Below are 23,044 nucleotides of genomic sequence, written 5' to 3' on the forward strand. Positions count from 1 at the left end.
TTTTTTTTGGATATGCGTCCACTAAAAATGATGTTGTACGTATGCAGAAATTGGATTTTATTACATTTTTCATCGTTTTACAATTGTTTTTTATATTTGGAAAATCAATATTCATCAATTAATATCAAAAATAGCCCGATTTGATATTTAAATTAGACTTATATATAACCAAGCTGCATTGGCTTAATATGACCAATGCAATAATTATTATTATCAATAATAATTATAAAGTAACAAAGTTAAAAAAATGAGAGAAATTTTAAGAAAAAAGAGATGAGTAATATCGTACAATTTATTATTTGTACAAAATTTGATCTCTTGTTAACAGAGCGCTTATAATGATAATGATAAATTGATCTTTCGAAGAAATTAATTTCAAATAATTTAAATATATTTTGTTCATCCATGCCATCGTTCAACCAATCCATTTTTTTAAATGAATTTATCACTCGCTTGTATATCAAATTTTAAATTTATTTGTCATTGATTCTCAGAGAGGAATTCCAGATTTTGAACGAACCTGGAACGAGATATGATCCACGCATTATCCTATAAATGGATTTCGAATAATACATAATATCGCGGCTGTGTGATATATTATTAAACACCTGTTGCGCATCATTTTACAATGGAATGAAGATTATCCAAAAAGAAAACCAAGTTTCACAAGATCGACAAAGAATAACGGCTATCGCCGTAAAACGATCGGTTATCGATCTCCCTGTATCTCTTCCTCTGATCCGATTTCCACGGCAATCTGTCCACGCTCAACGTCACCACGCCCTCGTATCTTGGCCGGTTTCACGCAGAAATTTATGTCTTCGGATTCGCACCTGGTGAGACAGAATGAACGAACGAAGAGGGAAACGCGACAGAAGGAATTACGATCGTTACCATTCCGTCCTTGGAATTCGGCCAACCGACCAACCATGAAATTCTCAAGTTGAATCTGATGTTCCATTCCCCCGAAAGTTTCATCAATTCTCAAACTCGTTTCGTACTTCTCTAAGGTATTAAGATATTGGTAGAATATATTCGTTTTCTTCGATTTTCATCGATCTTCAAAGATTTTTCGATAACATTGAGATTGAATGCATATGAAATAATTTTCTTGATTTTCAAGAAAAAAAAAAAAAAAAAAAAAAGACACCAAACATTTCTTAAATCTATAAATCTAGAAAAACTAAGAGAATATAAAATAATATTTACAATGAAACAATTAAAATAAATTAGCGCGTATTTCTATCTTAATCACAAGTAATCAACTTTAACATCTAAAATTATATCTTTCTAAAATTACATCAATTATCATTAAATATATATATATGAAAAATAATTTAGAATATAATTTATACGTTAATTATAAAGAATAAATTTATATTAAATATATAAAGAATGAGAACTACTTATATTTATTAATAAATTTCAACTATATTACTTTTATCATAATCGTGACAAAATATTATCTTATCTTCACGTAACATGGTTTTCATAATAAAAGAAAAATTAGCCTCATTCGTAACGAGTGGAGCTGGAAAATTTATCCACGAAGACGATTAACAATTCAATGGTTATATTCTCAAGGTATATTTATCCGTGGCTCGATTTACTCGCTTCCTCTCTTGACAAGAACGGATGACGAAATTAATCAATAAATTTAATTACGTCGACGCTAATTAATATCCCGTAAAACTCTTCCGTGGGTTCCAGAAACTGTTCGTGGTCTTCAGAGAATACGATAATTATAGCCATGTGTAATTAAACAATAACAAATAAACCAAAGAAAGTTTGCGAATATTTCGTGGCAAATTTAAAAACTCGAATAATTTCGTTTTCTTTCTCATGGAGGAATTACGAAATGATATTGATCATTAATGAAATATTAATTTATGTTAATTAAATGATAATATTAAAAGGATGAGATCTTATAAAAACGTTATAAATTGATATAAAGTAGAATGATAAAGTTCGGATAACAAAAGCTTAATTTTGGATAATGAGACATTATATAAAATTTCACTTATATAAAGTTTATTCTGTAAACTCGTTTTAAATTGTATCTAAATTATACCTCTAAAATTATAATTCCTATCTTATATAATTATTATAGCAATAAACATAAACTATGATTTGAAAATACAATAATTGAAAATAACTTGAATAATAATAAAAATATAAAAAATTAAAATCATTTTGCATACAATTGATTCAATTAAGCAAAATTAAAATAAATCGTTTATTTATTAATGTCACGTGTAATTTACGTGTTAATTTATACGTTATTAATTGTCAATCAATACAGTTATTTCACTGGTAAATTTTATAAGAATCGAGGACACGTCATATGTGTGATACAATTATTCCTTTTTTCTTATGGACATAATAACACGTTGTTACCGTTTCGGTTTTAACATTAACAAGAGCCTGAGGGCACAGAATACGAAATCATCGACATGGATTAACCAGTTTATACGATTTTTACTTTTTACGAGCTACAAAAGAATAAGATTACTTAATACAAGTTGATATTTACAAAACGAATCTCTTTTTTGGATCATACAATAATAGATGGTCGTTGAATTTTCGAATCAATTCGCAATATTATTATTGCAATATAATTTTTTAATGTTAAATATTAATTATTTTCAATTGGATTAATTCGAATTTGATATTTGTTTATAATATAATGAGAATGTAATATGATATATACCGAATGAATTAATAAGAACTAATAAAATATCGTTTCTTCGTATTAAATCGTATTAAAAAACAAATGAATTGTATTCATTTTATATTGTATTACATTTTATGCGATTTTAAGAATCAAGATCAACTCAAGATTATAGTGTTATCGGTTTCTTTTTATTTATCATGCTATCGATAATGAGATCTTAAAAAAAAAAAGAAAATACATTGATTTTGAAAAAGAAAGATCATTTTGATATCACAAAAAAAAAGAAGATAAGATATAAAAGAATTAGATTATATCTATTCAATGCAATGCTTTAAAATGCTACATAATTATTATTTACAAAACGTTTTCGATATAATCGATAGAAAATAAAATTATCGATAGAAAATAAAAAATAGATAAGTGCTTCTATTGACTCATCTTATATATATTTATGAAATTTATTTTGATAAAGCGTGTATTTTTTTTTCTTTTTAACTTATATAATCGTTATCGTAATTGCGAGTTTCGCGCGAGAGAATTTGCAAATTTTATAAAATGCACTTGTGAAATCGTTATGTAAAAAAAAAAAAAAAAAAAAAAAAAAAAATTGAAACCAACATCTTCCGAGTAAATTGCGACAATATAAAATTTCTTGAGGTCTCGCATATTGAAAAAGTACTGACGATTTATTTTGCATCGAAGTAATCCGCACACTTTCATATTTAAAGAAGAAAATGAAAAAAAAATACTGCCACGAATAAAGTTTATTTACAATGTTGCGAAAAGAATAATGAACATACTGTCAAACTTTCGAGAATATAAAATTTTGAGAAAATTTTTTAAGAAAACTTCAAGTTGCAGAAAATGAAAGTTTGCAAATAAATGAGATGGAGATGGATTATCACGATGAATAAAACATGCATCTCAAAAGGAATAATAATTGTTGATCTCACAGATGGAAAAATGGTGTATTTTTTCTTGAAAATGGAATAATTGTAGAAAACTTTATATGATTTATTTTTAAAAACTTATTAATTTCTATGCTATTTTTATAAATATATACGAAATGTATTTTAATTTTAATTAAAACAAATTTGAAAGTTTCCATTCATGAAAATATTTCTGTAAATATTTCAACAAAGATAATTTGAAGATTAATAATTATTATCATTGATAACTTATTATTGAAAATTGATAAAGAAAACAAATTATTAATACCAAAATTTAAAAAGACATTCAAAATGAATTTGAAGATATTGTCGAAGCATTGCTGCAAATTTTGACAAGAATAATATAAAAAAAGATAAGCACAATAAAATATACTTTTCTAAAATTTTATTGAAGAAGAGATCATCGAAATAGAATTCAAAAAGAATGTTTGAAAGCATAACTATTTGAAATAAAAATGAGCAAGAAAATAAAAGAAGAAAGGACAAAATGTGTCGCTTGTTGCCCAACTATTCTATATTCACTATGTTGTTTTCATAGTATGAATTATGCATTGACTTTAAGATATCAATGCTATCTGAATAGAGTCGGTTTGTTCTATATTGCAATAGTAAATCAATGATTCGATACCGTGTATCATAATTCCTTAATTGAATCTTTATTCGAATCGATCATTAATGATGGATCGCGTAATATAAACATTCTTGGAAATGCTGAATTCAATTTGTTGAATCAATGAACACGTATTTATATGGTGTGCATAACAAGCCTCATAACGAATCTCTCATCATCATTTAAAAGAGGTTTAGCTGAGTCATTTAAAGTTTCGACTCGCATATTTGCATGAAGATATTCAAATTAAATTTCAACAACAAATTCAATTGTATTGTGTTTGGAAGAACTAAAATTATCTTCTATGTGGAAACTTGAAGGAAAACTTGTGTATGATTAGATTGGAAATAATTATACGAATATCAATTTTGTGGAATGAAGAGAGAGGTAAGATAAAGTCAATATTATTTGCAAGTTGTTATTTAATTTTCTAATTTATTTTTGTTATTTGTAGATAGTAAAATGTAATAAAAGTTATTTAATATTCTATAGTGTTAGATGACTTGAAACTTACATATTTTTATTATATTTTATATTTTTAAGATTTTCTTTTAGTTAATTATCATTTTACCATGTAAGTATTTTATTACTTTGTCGTTATACTGATAATAAACGCATTATTTTCAAAATAAATATTGTATATCTATATTTAAAATATGTATATCTGTATTTAAAATATGTTTCACAATTACACGTGAAACACAGTCGATATACAATTTATTAATAATTAGTCATAGCTTTGAAACGTCTATTTTAGAGGTCGAAAAAAAAAATTAAGAAAAACGTGAAGGCTTATTTATTGAGTTATTAACAATTTAAGTTTTTTGAATGAAACAAGTAAGATACCTTTTTTATTTAAAAATTTCAATTGCTCATAACTCAACAAATAGATATTTGTGCTTCAATAGATATTTTTAGACTAACCTTTACATTTTGGTTTTTAGAATCGATTCTCCACAATATAAATATTGACATCCTGTATATATTCTTCATATTAAAAATAGATTGAGCAATTAACGAGAAGCAATATAATTAAAATTGCGTTGAATGGTTAAAAACTTAAATGTTGAACAAAGCATTCGTTCCTGAAGGAGAAAGAGGAGCGAAGTCCTTTTTTCAAAAATGAAAATAACTAGTAAGAAAGATAATCAAAAGTAAGGTGGGTTCGAGAGATTGTTTTATAGTTCGACCAACATCTTTTTTCTTTCTTTCTTTGAAAAGATTTTTGCAAGGCGAAAGCGAGTAAGAGGTAAGTAGAAGGTAATTCTCTCGGGGACCGATAAAAGGAAGTTAGTTACGCCACGTTTCTACGATTCCATCCAATTTCTACATACGAACCGAGTATATTCTTCGTATTTCTTTGCCCTCGTATCCAGGAAAAGGAAGCGTTTTCATTGAAAACCAACTTCGGATCGTGTGTCGGCTTTTTTTATTCTCCCCCTTTTTTTCCTTTCTTTTCTTTATCCGATCAAGGAACGTGCCATTATTTTTGAAGCTTGAGGATTGAAATGTTGAAATTATGACGGAAAAAAGTTTGAAATTTAATATATATTCGTTTTTTTAAGGGTTGGTTGCACTTTTGAGACATTAATATTGAAATATTGGGATTAAAATAGAAAAGAAGCACAAATGTTTTTAGTAATCTTTTTTTATTGTAAAAATATTTCGAATAATAGAAAAATTGAAAAAGAGGCACGATAAAATTATATTATAAATTTGATTGAAAAAATATTTAATAAGATATATTCTATTTTTAGATAATATTTATAGATATAAAGACAATAATTTATCAATAATGAAACGATTTGACAAATTATACATTGTATATGTTATAAATTTTTCTTTTACATCAAATAAATTTTGATTCACGAAGAATACAATTTAATGAAATTTCCAATTAAATTTCATTCAAACTTTTAAATCTTAAATGTTGAAAATTGCGAGTTCCTAATTTTTTCTTCCATTTAGTCTCTACTTTTACAATGTGTCACAAAAAGATTTCACATTGTTCTAAGACAAGTAAAAAGGACAACACCCGCGTGTGCAATGATCTGTTATAAGTTCAAAGCATAGTTCGAAGCATAAGAGCTTCCCAAAAAAGGAATAGCACGAAAGATATCTGGCTGCAGAAGAATAGTAACGAACGAAATCCCAGTAACACGGTCGATCGCGATGCGAACGATGCAAGGCACGTAGAATCCTCTTCCAAATTTAGTCGTTGGTCGTCAATGTGTTCGTTTTGTTGGCCGATCAGAAACTTGTGCACAACCAGCCAACGGAAGCTCTTTCACATCGGTTTCCCGCTAAATAACGTTACGTTTTTCTTTCACGTTCGAAAAACCGCGGAACTCGTCTCGTTTGTCTTCGATGACACGGCCACCATACGAACGGAAACGGATGTAACGGAGCGTGAAAACGATCGATCGACACGATTTCATGTGAAAAATCGAAGTATTAGAAATTCGATGGAACAGTGTTTGTATCATGATGACTTGAAAATTTGAAAAGATAGTGAAAACGTGATTGCATTATTAAATAAGAATGATTGATTTCTTCAAGGAAATTTTTCCCTTCTTTTTTGTGCAATGAATGAATGATTGAATGAATTGAATATAATTAAGATTTTAGTAATTGCATGTAATATTAATTAAATTTAAATAACGAAAATAATTTTTTAAGAAAAGTATAAATAGATTTTCTATCTAATGAACTTCTACAATTTTACGTTATACATAATTCAATGTATAATTGATAAACAAATATATATATATACAACACTATTCTAATTAAAATTTATAACAAGTGGATATAAATAAATGTCATTTATAAATCTTTTTATAATATTCCAAACTTTATAATTTATTCGAATATTCGATTTTCTCGAGTGTAAATTTGTAAACATGGATCGAAAATAATTGGAAAATCTTGTTTCAAAATCACGTTAAGAATCTTAAAAGCGATCACAAACGTCAGGGGGATAACTCGATCCAAGTTAAGCGGACCAACAGGATCATTCCCTTCGACCATTTCTTGCACGGCTGCGGGCTTTATGAGTTCACTGTTCGTAATACTTTCCTCTCGAATCGCAAACAGTTCAGAACTAGTTTCAAGATTTTATCTTACGTCAGAAGACGTAGGCGACTAACGTATACTGCCATCCCTGAAAATATTTTGCTTGCAATTTCTCTTGAAGAATTACAATATGGAAAATATTCGACGAAAATTCTTTGACGTTTAACGTGAATTGTCGTGAATATTATTTCACGTTTCGTTTAACAGAAAAAAAAACTAATCTGTTTTTAAGAAATCTTTCTCGACATCAAAAAAGTAAAACCTATATTTTAAATCGTCAAATATAACTCAATGTCAAGTCGATGGTATTCAGCCTGAGATATCAAGATGTCGAGAACAATTATGTAATATATGTGTCATCAAAAGCAATACTAAAAGTGTATACAATTTCTTAAAATTATAGATTACATTATAGATTACTAAAAAAAATAATCGAATGAATCAATATCATTTTACAATATTAAAATACCAAGACTTTAATTACACAAATTGCCATTATTAAGAAACTTGTTAACATCAGAAGTGTATATCAAAATATTAATAACAAAAAATTACATAAGTTATCAAATATACCAATATAAAAAATATTTAAAAAATTTTTTAAAAACATTAAAATTAAAAAATTCAATTGTGAAGGCATCAACATCGCATTAAGATTATTTATTTTATAAATATAATACAAAGTCCAATCGTATAAACACGAATCATATTATATAAAAGAACACACGATTTTCTAAATAAATTATAGGCATGAACCGACATTATTCACATTTGAGGAGACAAAATGGTGCGAGACTCGTGTCTTCGGCCTCCGCAATATTCAGTGTTATTCAATTAACGAATGAAGCGTGAAGATGGATGGACGAACACTGTATGATCACAATGGGCATCGGTAAATTGGCATCCGCGTTATTTCTGTAATAATAAAGAGGCATCGAACCGAAGATAGATGCGCACGGACGATGCTCCTCCTCGAAAACAGAATTCAGTTTGATTCAGATCGGGGTCAAACGATCGGTCGCCATCGGACCGAACTACTTGTAAGTTATTTTCAGTCTAGACGAAACAAATCTGGACGCTATTCCTATTCATCATTGATTCGTTGGATATCGTTTTATATCCTACTAGGGTTTAAATTGGCAAGTAGATTTTTGAAAGGATCGAGGAATTGATTATAGAATGAATATTTAATACATACGTATATACGCGTTATGTTATTTTTACATAAATCTATATGCTGTGTTATTCTTTAAACGTAAATTGATTATTCAATTAAGTAAAGTAATTTTCAAATAGAATAATATGAGAAAAAACTAAATTTTATTTTTTCTTTTTTTTTCATTTTTTTTTAGATAGCATTATGTTATCACATTATCACGAAATAGATTATTTTTTTTCAATTAAAAGAAGAAAAAATAATAGATATTCACTACGTAATTATTTTTCTTAATGATAAACGAAAATTCGAAGTTGAAAAGATTTGAATGTAGTGATCTAATTAATTGACCATTTCTGTTTACTGTTACAAAGGGTGTGTCTAATTGACACTTTCAAACAACGTAATCTGAAATTAGAACAATTAAATTAATTAGAGCAATATGCCTGGAAACAAGGTAATATCGGTTCACCCATGTAATAAACCTACGAAGAGATATACTCAATGATCACTATTTAATCAGCACTCCATCTTGACAATCAGTCAATCTTCGTTCAATCGATCCATACCCTTCGAATTAAATCTCCTTCTCTCTTATCAATCACTGTCTACAATGTCATTCAATCATTAAACAAGTTTATATAGTAAATATATAGATTTTGAGAAATTCGAAATAATTTTCTAATGTTCTTTAATTTTATATTTAATATAAAATTATATATAGTAATATAATTAATATTATTTGTAATATAAATTGCAAATGATTAAATTAAAGACAATTATTTTATGTGTGAAATCTATTTACACGAAATTTATAGTTTTTCAATGCGTTCATAATTAATAACAATCACGTTACTTTATAATTTGATTTGAAATGCTGTACGAAGCTATATCTTTCAATTGTCAAATAATTAAGAGAGAAATTATTGAAATTGGATTAGAGGTTCATATTATGCTTTGTTGCTTTTGCAACGATATATGCATCAGAGCATATTTGAAATCTGTTTATTAATTGTTCATTTTCATTATAATTTTCACATAACATCGCTGAAATTAACGAGCTTTATAGATACTATTTTTTTTCTAATAATAATTTTTTTTTTTTTAGATAAACTTCATCAAACCAACAAACTCTATCAAAATATTAAAATATTTGAATATGAAAATCTTCAATAATTATGATTTCAACATATCACAATAATACATCAACAATAATCCATAAATAAAAAGGGAAAACAATCCATCAAAATCTTATTTTCTTGATCAAAAAATTCTCGATGCATTCAAGTGCTCTTGCTTGCATGTTTCAAGCCATTAAGAAATATATATAGACGTAATTCAAAAAAAAAAGGAAGGAAAAAAGAAGAAACACTAAACAAGAAATGGGAACATAATACTATTGAAGGAAGGAAATTTGGTAAACTTCCACAACGTAAGGCACGCTCTCTATGGGTGTAAAAGTACATATTGTGAAGCGAATATCATTCTTTTCTTTGGAGAGCATTTTCGCGTATATACTATACACAACGTACAACAAATACGTCCACAGGAGCAACGAAGGAAGATTACACGACTATCTTTTTCTAACTTTCTTCATTTTATAGGTTTCCTTCTCATCTCTTCCTCCCTCGACTTTTTCACCAGCTTCTGTTGGCATCTCGATCCACACCTCGTCTCACGAGAAATGGAACATTATTTTGTATAGGGCGGGCCAAAATTTCGTGGATGCGACAAGATTCAACTCGAGATAAAACGAATATCCAGACGAAGTTTCGTTGGTGTCATCGCTTTTGTGGAAATCGAATTTGAAATTTGTCAACTACTCTGCGTGGCTCAAAAGAAATGGGACAATAGGAAAAGTAAGTACTATTCATCGATAAATAATTTTCAAATGCGAAACATTCGATCGATAGATTAGGATTTTTATTTTTAAAATCGTGTATTATTTAATTTATTCGAAATTATCAATTAAATATATATTTTTTTCATGGAACTTTTTGTAATGATCAAGTTTATTCTCGAATGGATAGAAACATGATCATTGCAAATAAAGTTTTCTTTGAAATTGTATTTAAATAAAGAAATAAGAATTTTCTTAAATATAGTTAAGTATAGTAACTTTTTCATTTAAAATGTAACTTTTTCATTTAAAGATTTCTTTTCCAACTTAATTTCATTAACATTCGAATATTTAGAAATTTAATTTTCTTCTTATTATTTTAGCACATATACCCTATATAGCTTGGTATCCGTGAAATTGGAATTCACCTTCTCACCCTCTCACGTATGCTTAATTAATTTATAGAAACGTTAACTGTGCGCTTCGCTTCGGGATATACGATGATTTATACGTAATTTGTGCTTCTGAATCTATCTTTAGAATCGAGTGTTTATCTTGGCTTTGTTGAAAAATTAGTAGAAATATATAAATACTTGATACGTTGGTAGATATTTGATTTATTTTAATAGAAAATAAAATGAACACAAATGGATTGATAAAGTTAAATATGATAATGCGATATACTTGTGTAAGTTTATAATAAGTAGAAGCATGAAGAACATTTGTGAAAAATTATTAAAAATTTTCAACAGATAATTTGTTTGAAATAAGTTAGATTTTGCAAATTTGTTGTCTTCCAAGAAGAATTGCAACTTCTAGTACATGCTTCCTACGATATAATAACTTCGAAGATATTAAAAATGCATGTAACTCGAAGAGAAGTTGTTTCAATACAATGATATTAAAAAATTAAATTGAAAATTAGATATACTATAGATATATTATATATTTAAATGATACTACTCCCAATTGTAAAGTATTATTTAATAATTAATTTACAAACGTAATGAAAATAAATATAAAATATCTTAAATTTTTGAAAGCTTAGAAAAGCTTAGAAAAGAGAAAATGGATTCAACAGTATTTAACGATAAAGCAATAAATGACATTTGAAGAAATGTAAAATAAATATCAATATAATAGAAGTGAAATATTGATATCAAAAATAATTCTTAAATATCTAATAAACTATATAATCACTAAAGAAAATATCTTTTAGTATTTCGAATTTATATTTAAAAATATCACTTTAATAATGAAATATTGGGAAAAATGACATGTTTACTTTTAAAATTACTTTTTTGCAAATCTAAAATATGGATCGAAGGCGTGCATGCAGCCAAGTCTTGAATCGAATTTGAAATATTGATGACAGAAGAAGTTGAGTCTTGAAAAATACGTCTCTGAACTGAAATCTCACGACTTGAATTTATTTGAAACCATTCGAAGCATCTGAGGAATCGAGTTCCTGGTAATTTTACCTTCCACGCGGTCCGATAATGAGATTCAATTTGTCGAAGAATTAAGGGAAATTAAACTGAATTGAATACGCAAAGGAATTATCGCATAACGTGAAAATTAGTCAAAGATTTGTAGAAAAATTGTTGTTGATTCTTAATTATTAGCAAGGTAAGTGTTCCAATAAATATCTATGATCTATTGTCATTTTATTTTATTCAATAGGGAATTAATTATATAAAATAATTTTATGACAAAATATAAATTTATATAATAATAATAATAATATAATAATATAGAATACATACACAAATATCATGTGTTTCCCTTATTTAAAAATGAAAATGTTATTTTGTTGTTATTTCATTAAATAAAATCATATATTGCACGATATAATCTCTATCAATAAATATTTAAATATGATGGAAATGTTAAAAATTATATAAATATATATAGCAAATATTTTTTAAATTATGGAAATAAGTATACGATTTTTCTGTATATATGACAAACAATCGAATTTGCAATACTAATGATATGAAATATTTTAGGCGAATAAGAAATCAATATTATGGAAATATCAAACTGGCCACATTTTCAATCAGAAATTAACATGTGTAGCTCGAAGCATAAGAGTGTAAACGATTCGATAAACGAAAATTGCAGGATGAAGTTATCAGTGCAATTACGGTATAATAGAATAATTTAACAAACTAACGAGCGAAATTGCTATACCTAATGCATTTTTTAACGGTGGTTACGATACCGACAAAATTATACTTAAGTTAATGGACATAGATACGCTTACAAAATTAGCATTATACTTGCGATAGTTATATCTTGGTCATATTTAACGATCATAATCTTTTAACTACTCTTAATGCAAACGATCTTCAGGTAAGTATAACATAAATTGTTCGAATTTGTAAAATTATAAAATAATATAATTTGATCCATTCAGAGAATTTCAATTTTATGTAAGAAAAAATTTATTTTTAATTAATTATAAAATTGCTCGTATTGTATTCTATGATAAAAATATGATAAAAATTTTGTGTCAAAATAATATTTTTTTCATCTTTATCGATCATTTTATTCGAACAGAAATGTTAAAAGAAGAATCAGTTAATAATAATCATCATTATGAAATGAAATAATATTTAAAAAATTTCATCAGGACGCAATTGAAAAAATTATTGAATGATTTTTGAATAAATGATATTTATATGCATGAATTTAATAATATACAATTGAAACAATTTTCGAATAATTTTTAAATAAACGATATTAAATAATTCCATATGCATCAACTTAATGATATAATTTCAGATTATTATATTCAATCATACAATATATTCAAATAAAATAAGAAAAAATTGTTTTAAATATTTATAATCATGATACGATATTATATTGAATTCTATATATTGAAATGATATATTTTTACGACGTATCATCTTATCATATAAATTTTACGATTTAATCCGAGCAATATGTATATTATCAAATTCATCCAACACGAACAATGAGTTACGATGCAGTCGTGACTTTAGAAATTGCGCACCGATGTAATTTCCTTTCTTTTTTCTTCTGAACGAAGCAATATCTAGAGAACATTTTCTCGTCGTGTATTTCGTTGCAAGATATTTTACCACTGGTTTCTTTTATTTTGCCGAGAATCGAGGTACTAGGAAGTGTTATTGTAATTTACATGCGGTTTCGCAATTTTCTTTCTTTAATATCTTTTTTTTTTTTACCATCTATTGCATTTATCGTCAAGTGATGAAAATTGAGAGTTCATTTGTTGGGCGTAATGATTTTTTATTATTATCACTTGAATAATGAATCATAATTGAATAATAAAATTAGAGATGAGTCGATCTCTTAGATCCGAGAAAAAATTTGCCGTTATAAAATAATACATAATAATTTTATGCAATTAACAAAAAAAGATTCAATTTCATTTTTTAATAACTTTATCGTAAATGTTAAAATTAAGAAACTAATTTTTTAACAAGAAAGAAATAAAATTCCAATTCTCTCTATCTACGAACATTCTATTTGTAAAACCATCGTGAATTCAAATGCGCGACAATGAAAAGGATCGTAAACTTGGCATTAAAACGGAATACCAGGGACAATCAAGCGACACTATAGGGAAGAATCGATTCTTAATTATTAAAATCACCGCAGATAACGCTTTTCGGCAATATTGCATTCTTCGCACAGCCAGGAAATGAAACGATGACAAGCTCGTATAACCGAGATCGAGAGGTTCCATCGCGAATAGATGGAATTTCTAATTCTCGTATTTAATTTCTGCGTCTGTTTAATTGATTGGTATCCTTGAAACGTGGAATTGCAAACATCGAATGGAACATCGAAAACGAATAAATGAGGATTAAAATGTATTTCGATGCGATGAATCATGCTTTTTTTTCTTAATTTAAAAAAGAATATTATAAATTATGTTATAAATATGTTACAGATATAGTATAACAAAGCTTGCAATGTATTCTCTTAATTTTATTTTAATTTATTTGAGACTTTTAATAAGTCTCAATAATAAAGATTAATTATAGGAATTCCCATCAAGGAAATTTTCCCAGAAAATCCCAGAAAGGAATTTTCCTTCAAGATGATTAATGACTTTTATTGTTAATTGTTTCAAAAAAAAATAATTTCTATGCATGATTATTTTAACTATATAATTTTAACAATTAATTATTAATTTTATTCTAATTGCATTCTAATTGTGTCACTAAAACAAAAATTAAAGATACAATATCTTATATTTACTATTTTTTATATTACAATTAGCTATTATTTATCCAACATTTCTAATAATATATCAAAATTACCAGAAGCATGCCAAATATTTACATTTCCATTTCTACATGAGATTGAAATGTTCCTACTGGATTGTCCCTTTATTAAATACACAAATCCTTTACAGGTATAATTAAACCCATATTACAGTTATATACACAGTTATACAGTGCAACTCTCAAACGATTAAAGATGATTAGCATTGAAATAACATCCTCCTCACAATCGAGACTAAAACGAAACGATGTGGATACCGTGTACTAATAGCCTTAACCTCTGTGTCCGAATAGTTTCATTTGACTGCATCAACTCCCTAAATTGAATGCGACGATAATGTCCGGGGTCAAGACGACTGTCCACGAATAACAGAGCAGCCTTCAATTTAATCCAGTCCACACTCGTTGCTTAGTGAATTGATCGCGTTGTCCTTGGAGCCACGAAAATGTAAAAGTATATCTTACTATTTATATCTATATATATGTATGTCTATTCAAAAATCTTAGGACATATCTTCTAATTTAAATAAAATTTCAATATTTTCTTGGTGGAAGAATTTTAAATATTGTTATTCATTTTTTTCTTTATAGTGTATCAAGATAAAAATAATACTTATTTATTTATATCTTCTAATGGATGCCTAATTTTTCCAATCTTCAAGCACGTAATAGAATAACTAATAATAATCAAAAGTTTTGAAAAGAAGAAATTGAAAATAAATGAAATACCAAAGAAAAATGGTAAAATATGATACTAATTTTACTGATTTTGTTTATTATGTTGGAAAATGAATGAAAAAAAAAATAGCTGAGAATATTTATCGATTTAATGAAAAAAAATTATATAATAAAATGCAAATATGAAATTACTTACGTATAACTTTGATTACATTATCATCCGATAAAAAATTTACGAATAAATTTAAGAATAACTTCAATAAATATAATAGCAACACAAGAATAAACTTTTCCAATTTTGTAATTTTCGAAATTAATCTGCATCATTTAATTCTTTCTTATTTATGATAATTTATATTGCAACAAAAAATAAAAAATCTTGAAAGATGTAACTTTTCTAATGTGATCTAATCTGACGATAGATAAAAGATAAAAGATTATTTTCATTATTACATATTTTAATCATCATCAGAACAAAATAAGTGAAAATATATTCATGATTTTATATATTTGCTATTATATATGGTACAATCATACTATCATCCAGGCAATCAGAATAATCGAGAGATCCATATCAAAGTCACGATGATTCTTCATGCTGACTGGACTTATTCGACGGATTTACGCGTCCACTGGGACACTTTAAGAAACAAGGGTCTACATCTCTCAAATCAGGGACGTCAATTCTCTCTTTGGAATCTTCTCATGAAAGATATAACTTGTTATATGTGCTGAATACAACATTTCTTTAGAGAAATGAATCTGTTATATAAACAATCAAGATTGTTTCGTTTTTATAGAACTCGTAAATTTTTGAGAGTCAATCAACATGCTCTTACTTACGATAGAGTATTTTTGTATTGTATTTAAATTATTTATGCTATGTTAGAAAGTTTGACAAGTGAGTTAAAATAATCAAACGTACGAATTTAATTTAATAATTAGATATATCAGTTTGAAGAAATTTTGAAATCCTTTAATCCTTAATTCTTTTTTTTTTCGAATCGACCGCATACGTTTAAAAGTATCCTTTAAAAGTATCCTCTTTAAATAATAAAATTTTTATTCTGTTAAAGTGAATACAATGATCGATTAATTAAAAGTTGCTTTGTTAAATTTTTCGAAAAAAAATTGTAATAAAATTGTATTTATATTTTCAGGAATAATTATATCACAGATTTGTGGCTCGTGGATAAAATATCAAAAATTTTACTTAGTCACGATGCTTCTCAACTGTGCGTTCCACTCGGTTTACCGGCAGTCATTCAAATTATGCCATCGACAATCTGTTCACACTTGCACCTCGGGGGTATAAAAAAGGAAGCATTGACTTTTTGCTCTAATGATGTTACAAATGAGGTAAGCACACGACACGTGGCGTGATAATCACATTATATAATTCTTAACAAACAAGTATATGAATTCTAGGTATATACATATATTTATAAATTTCCCTTTTCTTGTTTGTGTTATAACTGCTACGAATATTTTATCATTTGAAACAGAGTATATCGTCACGTTGATAATTTGTAACATAAAAGAATGAAATATTTTTTAATATTTCTATTGGTTAAGAATAAGTAATGAACATTGGTTTAAATTCAGCTCCATGATTTTTTTGAATAGATATTGATCAGAAATTTCAATTTAAAATATTTTTAAGTCATGTTATTTAGTACATTGTATTAAGCAGGTAAAGATTAATATTAGTTAAAAGAAAAATTGTATTTGCCTCTAAGTATAGAAAATATAATTGCTTAAGCAAATAGATTAGTTTGCTAATTTTTGAAAAATTATAATTTGCAGATTTGAAACGCTATCATTGTTAAAATAGAAATAAATATAATTTTGAATATTAAGTTATACTTCAAGTGTTTAAAAAATTAAAAATTAAAATTTAAAGAGAAAGTTTGACAAAATAAAGAAATTTAAAGAAATATATCAAAAAATATATAAGAAATATTCATTGAACATAAAATATGTCCAAAAATATATTGTTAAGGATAAAAAAAAATAAATTTCAAATTTAAAATTCAAAATATAGAATTATTTTACATGTAATTCTTAATTAAGTCAATGCCACATTTAACATTTTGTATAAAATTATATAATTTTTATTTTTTAATTTTTTTCATCTTTTTCATTAGTTTTATTTTATAATTTTAGGAATTTTTATACATAATAAATGGAATTTCAAAATTCTGTAATGAATTTTATATTATATATTTGAAATTTCTTACGATATATAAGAAGAGAGATAAGAAAAAAAATTTTACGCGAGAAATTTTTCCAGTGGGATCTTATCCTTAGCAGAGTCAATCTTCATAAGAAATAACATTATTACTTATGATACACATGTGTCACATATCATGAAATAATAAATTTAAAAAAAAAAATTGAAATTTTATATTAAATGTGACGACAATATCAATGTATTTAATCAAGCTAATCAATATTAATAAATATAAAAATATACGTGATTTTAAAAGTAATATTCGTGAACATATATCAAAAATAAATAAAAAAAGAACATGGTGCTATGATAAAAAAGTAAAAGAAAAAAAAAAGAAAAAGAAAAAGCATTCGTATATTAATTTTAATACTTAACAAGATACTTTGATAACAGACAAAGAAGAAATCAATGTAAATATAGACTCGTGTTCCTCTATTTGAACCAAGTTTTCTAATGTGGCATGAATTCTCGTTATTCTCGTTATTCGTCAAATATATAAAAATTTTTTCTTCTCGTCAACAAAAGAATCGCGATTATATATAAAACTTGTTCCATCGTGTCTGAATCTCTTCGTGAAATATCGTGGTAAGAGAAGCAAGAGAAAGAGATAATATTGCCACGAGTTAAAATACGCGACGAAGTTTACTTTTCCAAGAAAAGTTTTAACGGAACAATTTGCAGTGATTCGTTCGTGAACAAAGTGTTTGACTGTAAGAAAGGAAACGATTCGTAAAATCTGAATAATTCGGTTAATGACGGATCCTCGAGGATAAATTAACTTGTAATGAGATGAAGAGGCGTTAATTAATATCCTTAACTCGATCTCTGGACTTTTGCATGAGCTGAGAACGTTTAATTCTTGTGAGAAACGAATTTTCAACAGGGAATTATATAGTATGTAAATGAAGGAATACGAATATATAATTAACAAAATAACATGATCAATTGATTGAATATTTTGTTTGTTTTTTATTGATTTTAAAAAATGTTTTATGTAAGATAAATTCAGATGGATAAAAATTGCAAATAAAGGTATAGAGATTATATAAAGATTTTAGTTTTTTTAAAAATATAATTGCATACTTTTTAATGCATTAACCGATGCAACATATAATTCTTCATAAAAAGATTTAATTTATTTTTAATAGAAATCTATTAATATTGATGTATATTAATCTAGGAAAAGGATTTGTTATAATATGATATAATAATTACAAAATTCAAGTTATTCTATTATAAGAAACAATATAGATTACAAATTATTTTAAAAAATTAAAATTATTAAAAAAATAATTATTTTAAAAATTAACGATCCATGTGATCCAAATGGTTTCTGTATATCATTTGTAAAAATGCTCATGATATTTAAAGAATGAATCAAATCTTTACTTAAGTTCCATTTCTACAATTGTGGTAATGAAAATATAAATTTACATATCCGTGGTTTATTCTTATTACTCATTTACTATTCTTATTACTTAATACAAATAATAACCTACCTATTTGTGGAAAAAGCAAAATTCATTTTTAAAATCAATTTTTAATTTAAAATCAAATTTAAATCTTTCAATCAAAATTTATATATCAAAAAAGATAATGTATTTGTATCATTAATTCGATTCATTATAACTAATAAATATATACATTTATTTGACTCTATGTGTAGCTGAATCAATATTGTTACTGAACCAGCAAAAGAATTCTGCATCTGAATTTCCGTTGGAAAAATCTCTTCGAGAAAGAAATCGAAGAAAGAACAAAAGTCGTTGCGGAAATCGAGAAAAACAGGCGAAATGTAGAATAAATGACAGGCAATACCCTCACCGAGTTGGTTTTTTAAAATGTGCAATGATAATCGGCAAATCCCTGAAAATTGTGGGGAGATTTGCAGTAAAAACAAAAGAGAATTGAGAAGAAATATTGAGAAAAAGTTTAAATACGATATTGGAATTATTTAATTGAAATGTATCTTGATAATGATTATTTATTGTTATATAAATAGCATATTTTCTACAATAACTTTTAATTACACAGGGGTAAAGGATAATAAAAAAGGAAGCATTAGTAAGAAAGCAGTTATAATATATTTTATATAATATATTTTGAAACAAATGTTATATCATAATAACATAAATACCGATCCTAAAATTTCTTGACACAAAATAAAAAATACAAATATTTTATAAAAAGAAAAAAAAATAATCAAAAAATAAAATATTACAATAATTTATATAGATTTAATTTTCTTTTCAAATATTTTTATATAATTTTACAAATTTTTATTGCTTTTTTAAATAAATTTCATCAATATGTTTTTTTTTTAAATATCAAAGACATGTTTTTGATTTAATAAAAAAAAATTCAACACAATCACGCTGTATAATATAAAATTTGAAGAAATTTCTTTATGATTTTTAAATAAGAATCATTACCAACTAATATTCCTAATACGTTAAGATCCATGGATTTTCATAAAAATACAAGAATGGTGTAAATCTGATGCAAATTTCACAAATATGGTATAAAACGTTGGTATAAAATGGAATATGCCTGGAATAAATGCATATTATATTTTACATTCATTATTTATTATATTTGCTTTTCTTATTATCATCTTGGTTATTATATTGACACAAATGCAAATAAATACGACAAGCAAAAAACTAATTTTTTTAATACAAATATAAATAATTTCATTGAATGTTTACTATTGCGATATTTCGATATTTTTAGAGAGGAAAGTCAACTGATACATTTTTGACGAAATTAATACGACAGAAGAAATATCAACAGCAATTAAAAAAAGAATTATTACTTTTTCAAATAAAATTTTATTATATTTTTCGAAATATTATACATTTAATGAAAATTATTTTCTTCATAATTCTACAGATTATATATTTCTTTAATAAATAATTGATAATTCCAAAATCTATAAAAACTATCAAATGAAATTTTGCATCTTTCATTCGCTATTACAAAAAATTTAAATTGAAAAATTAAACCGAGCTTCACAATTCTAATTTTTTTTTTTTTTTTTTTTTTACAGAAAAACGCGACATACGTAAACGTGAATAATCTCAAGAAGTTAAGAAGTAGAAAGGAGAAAAAGCACAAGGGTAACAGTATTAGAGGCACGCGTAAAGGTAGGACGTGAAGCGAATGAAAATGATAAAATCACTTCGTTTTGTAATTTCGTGCGCGCTACGATGCAAGTTCTTACGTTAAAAATATTTCCTCGTAAATTCTCGCGCGCTAGTACCTAACACGCGAAGCAAATATCCTTTTCTCCCTGTTCTTTCACCCCTTTCCTTCCTTCCTTTTCCTCTTTCTTTATCTCGCGTTTCCTTTCATTTTCTCTTTTTCTATCTCTCTTTCCTTCTTCTTCTTTTTTTTTTTTTTTTTAGTAAAAGAACATGCAGTTCATCGACGTGCTTACGCTTGTGGTATAGCTTAAGGGAGTAAGTGTTGCAGTGACGTCGGTGCGTGTCGTAAATAGATTTGTTTCGGACACAAAGTTCAATGTAAATGAACTCTAAGCAAATTAAGACCGCGACAAACGAGTCTTTTGAACGCTCTCAATGGCATCCGAGAAAGAATGCATTACTTTGTAACGGGGACCAGTGTTTTTGGATGAGCTCGAGGGTAACGTAATCGGTGTCGACCCGATGACATTAATTCCGAGTTTCCTTCATTACGGAACACGTTATACACGAACTTTTAACCCATTAACCCTTTAGACTCAATCTGGTCTAACTTGGTAACTCTCCCCTGGGGTCAATCAGATTAATGATCGGTTATAAAAATTCTTTTTACCATGAAATTAATATTTGAACTCATCCTCGGATAATAATTAACGGTAATATGGTACAGATTCCAAATAGGAATTTTAATTTGATTTTTAGTCAGCAAAATTTCAATATATGATCGATACAATGTTTCCAATTAATATTTTTATTCAGTAATTATGATTATTATATCAGTAATCATATATCAATATAACACCGTTAAAATAATTTTCTTTAATCAGAAATATTAATCGATCAAATTAAAAATATTAATCAATCAGTGCATAATATCGTTAAATATTATAATTTGAAAAAAATAATGATGTTATAATTCAAAAATAAATGATAAATCTGGATAATTTAGAATAATTTACAAAGTTGGTGAAAAATCAAAATGTAATATAATTATTAAATCTAAATTGAAAGTTAAAAGATAATTGATAAATTAAGACTATATCAAATTATAATATATAATTTAATTTAAGAAGAAACGAAATATAACCTAATTTATATCTTTGTTGTTCTTATTATATTTGTATGATGAAGTACATGCATTAAATAATAGAAACATAAGGAAATAATGCCTGGATATTGCATACAAGTATGCAAACATGTTGGTAATATAACAAATTGTGTACTCGTAATTATAAGAGATTTGTAAATAAATAACAATATGAACGTATCTTAATTTTAATTGTTTGCAATGGATGCAAAAAAATTAAAATAAAAGATACGACAAAAAATGATTTATTTGATATTAAATATTTATTCAATTGCAAAATATTCGATATCTGAAATGTTTAATATCCGATATCATTACAAACATATTTAAATGTTTTTAAAGAAAAACTTAAATTTCAAAATTAAACTTGTCAAATTATTCGCCTGTATATTAATTATTAACATTTTTTTTTTTATTTTAGCACCTGTCAAGTGAAATAACAAAGCATTTTTCAGCCCTGATGTAAAAGCTATGACGTAAAAAATAAGAGTCAACAAAAATAAACTTATCAAGTTTCCCTTCTGCGGTCCTCGTATGTGAAGCATTACAAACATGTATAAAGTAACATAAAAATTGAAAGAGAGTATATGGAATTAAAAGAAACAGCATCGTGTAACGTTTATTGAAACGCACAAAAGACATAAATTTCCTCTATCACAGAATTGTAATCCTGTGTTTCAAGCCGCGAGTGTGAATACGAACAAAGGATATGAAAACAGAAACAAAAGATTGGATGCAAATTTAAACAAATAATTACTCGTTCTTGGATAAAAACGAGGAAGAAAAAAAATAAGCAACTTTCAAGACAAACATTCAAACTTTTCAAGATTCGTTCAATCACGCATGATAACAAATTAGTCGCGTTCATTATCCGATTTATATTATTATTATACGCGGTAATTCAAAAAGTGTGTCAGAATCCAAAAATATCGGATCCAATTCTCGAAAGAGTATCTCGTGATTCGCCATAATTTTATGACTGTTCCTTTAATTTTCTTATTCAATTCCTCGAAATTCTCGGAAATCTTGAGGTATAAGATACATTCGGGACACGAATCGATCTCGATTATAAGCGATTAATTAAATCAGTTTGATGTTTTTTTCTTCTACACATTCTTCCACGCGTTTATCTTTTTTTTTCTTTTTGAAGCACGGGTCTTGTAGACGCATATTCGCTTAATTAGAGAAAAAGAATAAAGAACATGGTTACATCTACGTGAGAGCATACAATTTACGGGGTCGTCGAAATCATGAGGCT

The 23,044-nt window shown here is 26.3% G+C and overlaps 1 protein-coding gene across 8 annotated transcripts in view; it reads right to left on the reverse strand.

Moving 5' to 3' along the window:
- Nucleotides 1-23,044, reverse strand: part of LOC122718470 (calcium/calmodulin-dependent 3',5'-cyclic nucleotide phosphodiesterase 1-like) — a 179,833-nt gene that overhangs the window by 50,167 nt on the left and 106,622 nt on the right. The gene's annotated exons all lie outside the window — the stretch shown is intronic.

Source organism: Apis laboriosa, unplaced genomic scaffold (assembly GCF_014066325.1).
Source record: "Apis laboriosa isolate Shangri-la unplaced genomic scaffold, ASM1406632v1 scaffold645_cov152, whole genome shotgun sequence".
NCBI classification, from domain to species: domain Eukaryota; kingdom Metazoa; phylum Arthropoda; class Insecta; order Hymenoptera; family Apidae; genus Apis; species Apis laboriosa.